Here is a 6,251-nt window from a genome sequence, read left to right as displayed (position 1 = left end):
GAACAAACGGTTAGCCCTATCTCAAGCCTTGTACATTGATAAAATGTAGATAAGGTACAAAATGCAGGATTCCAAGAGGGGTTTTTTATCCTTCAGGCATGGAATTGTTTTGTCTAAGGATCAATGTCCTTAGACACCTCAAGAGGTTAAGAAGATAGACAGATTCCCTCTGCTTCTTCTATAGGAAGTTTGATGTATGCAATGTTGTGTACCAGACCCGACATTTGCTATGTAGTAGGGATTGTCAGTCGGTATAAGTCCAATCCAGGATTTGATCACTAGACGGCGGTCAAGACGATCCATAAATATTTTTGGAGAACGAGGGACCACATGCTCGTGTATGGAGATAAGGATTTGATCTTTACAGGATACACGAACTCTGACTTTCAGACCGATCGAGATTCTCGCAAATCGACATCGGGGTCAGTGTTTACTCTAAATGGAGGGGCTGTAGTCTGGCGAAGCATCAAGCAAGGATGCATCGTGGACTCCACTATGGAAGCCGAATACGTAGTGGCTTGTGAAGCAGTTAAGGAGGTTGTTTGGCTGAGGAAGTTCCTTTCAGATTTGGAAGTTGTTCCAAATATGGATTTGCCTATCACACTTTATTGTGATAACAGCGGGGCTGTGACAAATTCGAAGGAGCCTCAGAGTCATCGTCGGGGTAAGCACATAGAATGGAAATATCACATGATCAGGGAGATTGTGCATCATGGTGATGTCATAGTCACGAAGATTGCATCGGAGCACAATGTTGTTGATCCTTTTACAAAAGCCCTCATGGCTAAAGTGTTTGCGGGTCACCTAGAGAGTCTAGGTCTGCGGGAAATGCGACATCTTGTCTAGGGCAAGTGGGAGATGATACTGGGGTATGCCCTAGTTTATATATATTGTACATTTTTATATTGTATTGTACATTAGTCTCCCGAATCATTAGGACAAGTGGGAGATTGTTGGGATTGGTGTCCTAATTCTCTCGAAGTCTCGTTGTTTTGTAAAGATACACATTGTTCAATGAATAAAATAAGTGTTATTTAATTCTGGCATTTACTCATATCCAATAAACAAAGCTCTTTGGTTATCTTATGTGAACTTAAACATATATATGTGATATACAAGTGGATCATGCCTTAAGTGATAACCTAAATAGGCCTGTAGTATGAGAATTAAGGTGGGATACCTGATCCTGGTGACACTACAGATATGGTTCGCTTTGTAGAGGTTTGCAAGTGTTGTAAACTACTACAGATGGTAGATTCTAACCATTCATGTGGAGAAGTGCGAGGGGGCGTGTCCTATAAAAAGAGTTTGTATAAGACCTGGACAACGAGATGACTAGATTATGTATATAACGCCATTGATACAAGAGACATACATCTCACCTAAACGACCATAGGTGACATGACCTCATTCCTGAGTGTTTTGGGAACTCTTGCCTTTAAGGGTAGTCCTTTGATTAGTATGAGTGAGAGTGGCCAGATTGCCAACTCAACATGCCTACCTTTTTTGGGACTTGTCTGATCTGGGAGCTGGGAACTCAATCCACAAGATGGAATTCACTCCTTTCCTGAAGCAGGGATAAGTAGAGAGATTACTCCCTTAAAGGCTGATTCTGGGGCTTGAACATAATGACCATAACTTCTCTTTGAAAAAGAAGACTCAGTCATAGTAGGATTATGACTTATGTTTATTAGAGGGATCAGTGGTACTTTGTAGGAATGTATCAACAACAGCGGAAGCACAAGGATCATCTAAGCACTCAAATTCCCTAATTTTGACAAAATATAAAGCATGCTTTTGTAGAAGCAAGTGAGTTTCAAGACATACCTCTTGTAGAACCTCTTCAAAGCTCATTCACCAGCTACTATCTTCTCCAAATCCTCTTGTAGACCATCTCAAGATCTTATCCACTATTCTCTTGGTGCTCTAGATTGAGTTGTGGGACTCAAAACAAGCTTGAATAAAGGGTAGAAGGAGAAATGCTCACTGCAGAAAATCAGCTGAAGAACCCTTTCTTCAAACCATTTTTTCTCTCAAAATCTCTATAGATTGCATGCCCGATTTTCACTCTAATCTCTTCATTATATTGCAAATCAACATGCAAAAAGAAGAATTGTATGAGTTGCAGCTCATGCTTGGTGAAGACAAGACAAAGATAATGGCATTTGAGTGAGCTATTTGGTGATGGATAATGGAATTTTTTTTTTCCCATTTTGTGTGTTTTTGGTTTTTACTTTTTCAATTTTATCTAAAAATCAAAATTTGATTTTATAAAATCTATTTTTATTTAAAAAAATGAAAAAATTAATTAATTTCATAAATTAATTATTAAATAAAACTTAATCAATTTAATATCAAATATTAAATTAATTTTAACACATATCCATCTTTATATATTTAAATCATATTTAAATATATATATTCTCCTATTCCGTTTAATTCTAAAATTAAACATGTAATTATATCTCATATAATTACTATTTCTCTTAATTCTAATTTGAATGATTCAAATTGTAACACCCCATACATTTTTTTAGTAATAATGTAATTTTAGTAACTTTATTATTTGGAATTTCAGTAATTGTTATTTAGTTGGAGGGCTTTTTTGGAATAAGTGCGGGAATTTAAGTGTTGGCGTGAAAATTATTCAATTTGAAAATTAATGCCAGGAATTAATTTTATTTTGAAAAGGAAAGGAATTTAATAGTATAATGTGAAATAAGGAAATGAATTAAATATAATTATACTATTTACTTTTTAGTTATTATAATTATAATTATTATTTTATTATTATTATTATTATTATAAAACAAAACCCCTTTCCCCTCCTTCTTGCTCTCGATAAAAGGAACCCCCACCCTCGTTTTTATCCCTTCCGCTACCGCCTCCCTCACTACCCAAACTCCAATCGTCCGTCGCACTGCCGATTCTCCCTTCGGCCACCACAGACCTCGCCATGCAACCTTCCCCACACCCTTCTTTATTCGTCCGTCTGAATCCCACCGATCTCGCCCAATCGGAGGAGCCGTCCGTCTGAGTCGCCACTGCCTGCTTCGAGCTTGAACCGGAGGAGCCGCCGTTCACAGTCGCGTGCCATTCCTCCATCCAGCCCTGCAAACCCTCGCGCCGTTGGCCCGCCGTTGTAGATTTGTCCAACGGACTGCTCGAGCTTTTGTCACGGGGCCACCATTCAACTCTCTTCGCCAGTTTTCGCCGCCGACTCTTGGTTTTGAACAGACCTTGGATTTTAGGTAATGTCAATGTTATGAGATGGATTTCTTGAAGGATTTTGACACCCATTGATTATTGGAGTAAATAATCAGTTAATTCATGTTTTGAAGGTTCTAAGTCATCGTTCGTTGGAATTAGAATCTGTTAGAAGGAGATTTTGGAGTCGAGATCTTGGGAGTGGTTGTTGATCAAGTTTCTTGGGATAAGCTTTTGGGAATTTTGGATTTAAATCTGAGGTTTCGCAATTATTGTTGGACTAAAATTTAATGGTCGTATTTGTGTGTTAGAGTGGTTGTCTAATTTTATCTGTGGATTTTCGATTAAGGTAAGTAATCTTACTACTGAAACTGCCCACGGGCTAGACTTTAGTTGTATGCTAGCATGATAAATGTATGTTATGGTAGAATGTTAGCATGATAAATTGATAGTATGATCTGAATCAAAGTATGTTCTGGCACGAGATCTGAATTATTTAAATATGCACATAGACACTTGAATGCTAGTATGAGATGGTATGTGCTTCCATATGATTGTATTTGATCTAATGATGTTGAGGTATATATGTATGTTGTAAAACTACGATGTTGAGGTATACATGTATGTTGTAGAACCATGATGTTGAGGTATATATGTATGTGGTAGAGCCATGGTGTTGTGGATTATATGTATGTCATAGATTCGTATGGTGATGATTTTGATGTTGAGACTGTGCGAATGTCCTTACTGATTAGTTAGATGCCCATTAGATTTTTTGTTTCCTTTGGGATTCACCAGTTTGTGTCTCCTTGGGGATTCATCAGAGGTAATGGGCATATTTAACTACAGTAGGATAGGACTCAGTCTCCTTATTGTTTCATGTGTATATGTGCCAGATGCTGCGTTATTTTATTAAATGTGGAAAATGGATGATATGCATTGATGGAATTATGTTGTGCACTCAAGTTTCCCCAATGGAATCCAAGTGTAGTTTGCGTTGATAATTTTCTTCTGAAAACTTTGCGGTAATCGGTAAAATAAATAAGATGGTTGGTTTATTGTTGCGTTAATGAAAATAATGATAAATATGGCAGAGTTCGAAAAGAGTTGGCAATGGGAAATACGATGAATATGCGGTGAACGGGTTGAGAAGGGTTTCAACTAACACTCCCTAGGTTGCGTTCGTGCCTTGAGATCATGCAACATGCATAAACCACCTCTTGGCGTGAATGCCATGGCTTCTAAGGCTAGAACGCATGTGATAAATATGCGATAAGTCTACAGGGTTTACACATAAACCTCCATTTTTATTTATGCAATGACAACATGACATTCACACAAATATGAGACTGCATAATATCATTCCTATTCCTAGGATGCATGCGATGCAAGTTGACAAATAGGGCTTATCTCTAAGTCTCTATCTCTTGTTTATGCAGGCCTAATCTTGCTCTTTCAAGTCAGATTCTAACCTAGCTCTCTTGAAACATAAGGTTCTTTCTTTAGATTCTCTTTCGAGCAACTCTAATGGGATGTTTTGCACAGCATAAAACAAGACAATCGCAAGCAATGAACTTCCTAGATCATGTTAACTTAGTTCCTCTCAACTCATTCAACTAGCTTAGCTACTCATGCGTATTAAGAGAGTGAGCAGATGTAGAAATATAACTTCCATTGAATAGATAAAAGATGAAGTACAGAATAACAATGCAAGTATAGTAAAGTGCCTGGAGCAATTTCTTGCCACTAGGTGTTACACTGTTCTACTCGTGCTCTAAAGATATTCTCGCTTTTGCAAGAGTCAACCCGCTCTCTGCTTTCACACCCCAAGGTTCTCTCTCGAGCTACCTTGGACAATCTCCAACATCACCACTCTTCTCTAGCTCCGCCGTGAAATGGAAAAGAAAACTATGAACAGAGGTGTGAACTTGTAAAGTGATGAAGTAATCGACTGTTTAACTCCTTCTCTGAAGAATGCACTTGGTATTTATAGGGCATCAAAGGTGAAAGACGACTTCTCTTTCTTGGCTGTACATATGGGGCAACTTTAATTCCCGACTGATGCACCGGATATCTGTCACCTATAAAGCTGGATGTACTTTGTGACCGTTATTGGCTGTCAACTTAATTTGGATCCGACTGCTGTCAGCTTTCCGTCCCATCGATCTTAATTGTTGTTTTGTCCTGATGCGCCCACCATATTGCGGTGATTCTTCTTGGGTGGATGTTTGTGAACACGATCAACGAAGTCTTGCGGTGAAGTTGCGCTCGACCGATATATTTCTATGATCGCATTCTTTGCATTGCGTTAACGCATTATTCTGCACAAAAATATAGAGATCAACTGCCCTAATGCGTTTGATGCATGCGACCGCAATATTGTAGAATTTATGTTTAATGGACACAATTTAACATATTCTATCAACGCAATCCAACATTATTTAAGAACTTAGTACTATGATAACGTGCATTTCTACTCGTTATCACACCCCCAAATTTAAATAATGCTTGTCCTCAAGCATAAGCTAAAGATCCCTTTAGCTAGTTAACCGCAAAGTTGTTTTCCTAGATTTCTCAAGGATACTTCATTCAAATCCTGTATACTAGAATTTTCCTAAGTCTTATTCAAGTCTACTCTTAAAATATTTCTAAGACCTAGGGACTGCAAGTTTAACTTTCAAAAGTACTTTACTAAATTCTTGGAGCATCGCATGATTTATTTCAAAAAGAAAATTTCTACCGGGGTGACAAAAGATTTATCCTTGCACGAAAATTTTCTTTATTGCTATTTTGTTTTCTGACCTTGCGCTGATCCGAGTGCCTTGCCTTCGTTTTGGCTTGCTCCCACGGGTGTCATGCAGACATCTAACTACGAGCACTGAACTCTTTCTCAGATTAAACTTATACCGATTTGGCATTGGAGTTGCGGTCATTAATTTATGCGTTGATCCTGGTAACTTACTTTCGTTTTGGCTTGCCCCCACGTGTGTCATGCGGAGATCCAACTGCGGGTAAGTGCCTTTCACAACTTAACTCTTATCAAT

This window comes from Benincasa hispida, chromosome 1, assembly GCF_027475165.1.
Source record: "Benincasa hispida cultivar pf3 chromosome 1, pf3_genome.v1.1, whole genome shotgun sequence".
In the NCBI taxonomy this organism is placed as follows: Eukaryota; Viridiplantae; Streptophyta; class Magnoliopsida; order Cucurbitales; family Cucurbitaceae; genus Benincasa; species Benincasa hispida.
The sequence above is the reverse complement of the archived record's forward strand: the minus strand, read 5'-3'. Positions refer to the sequence as shown.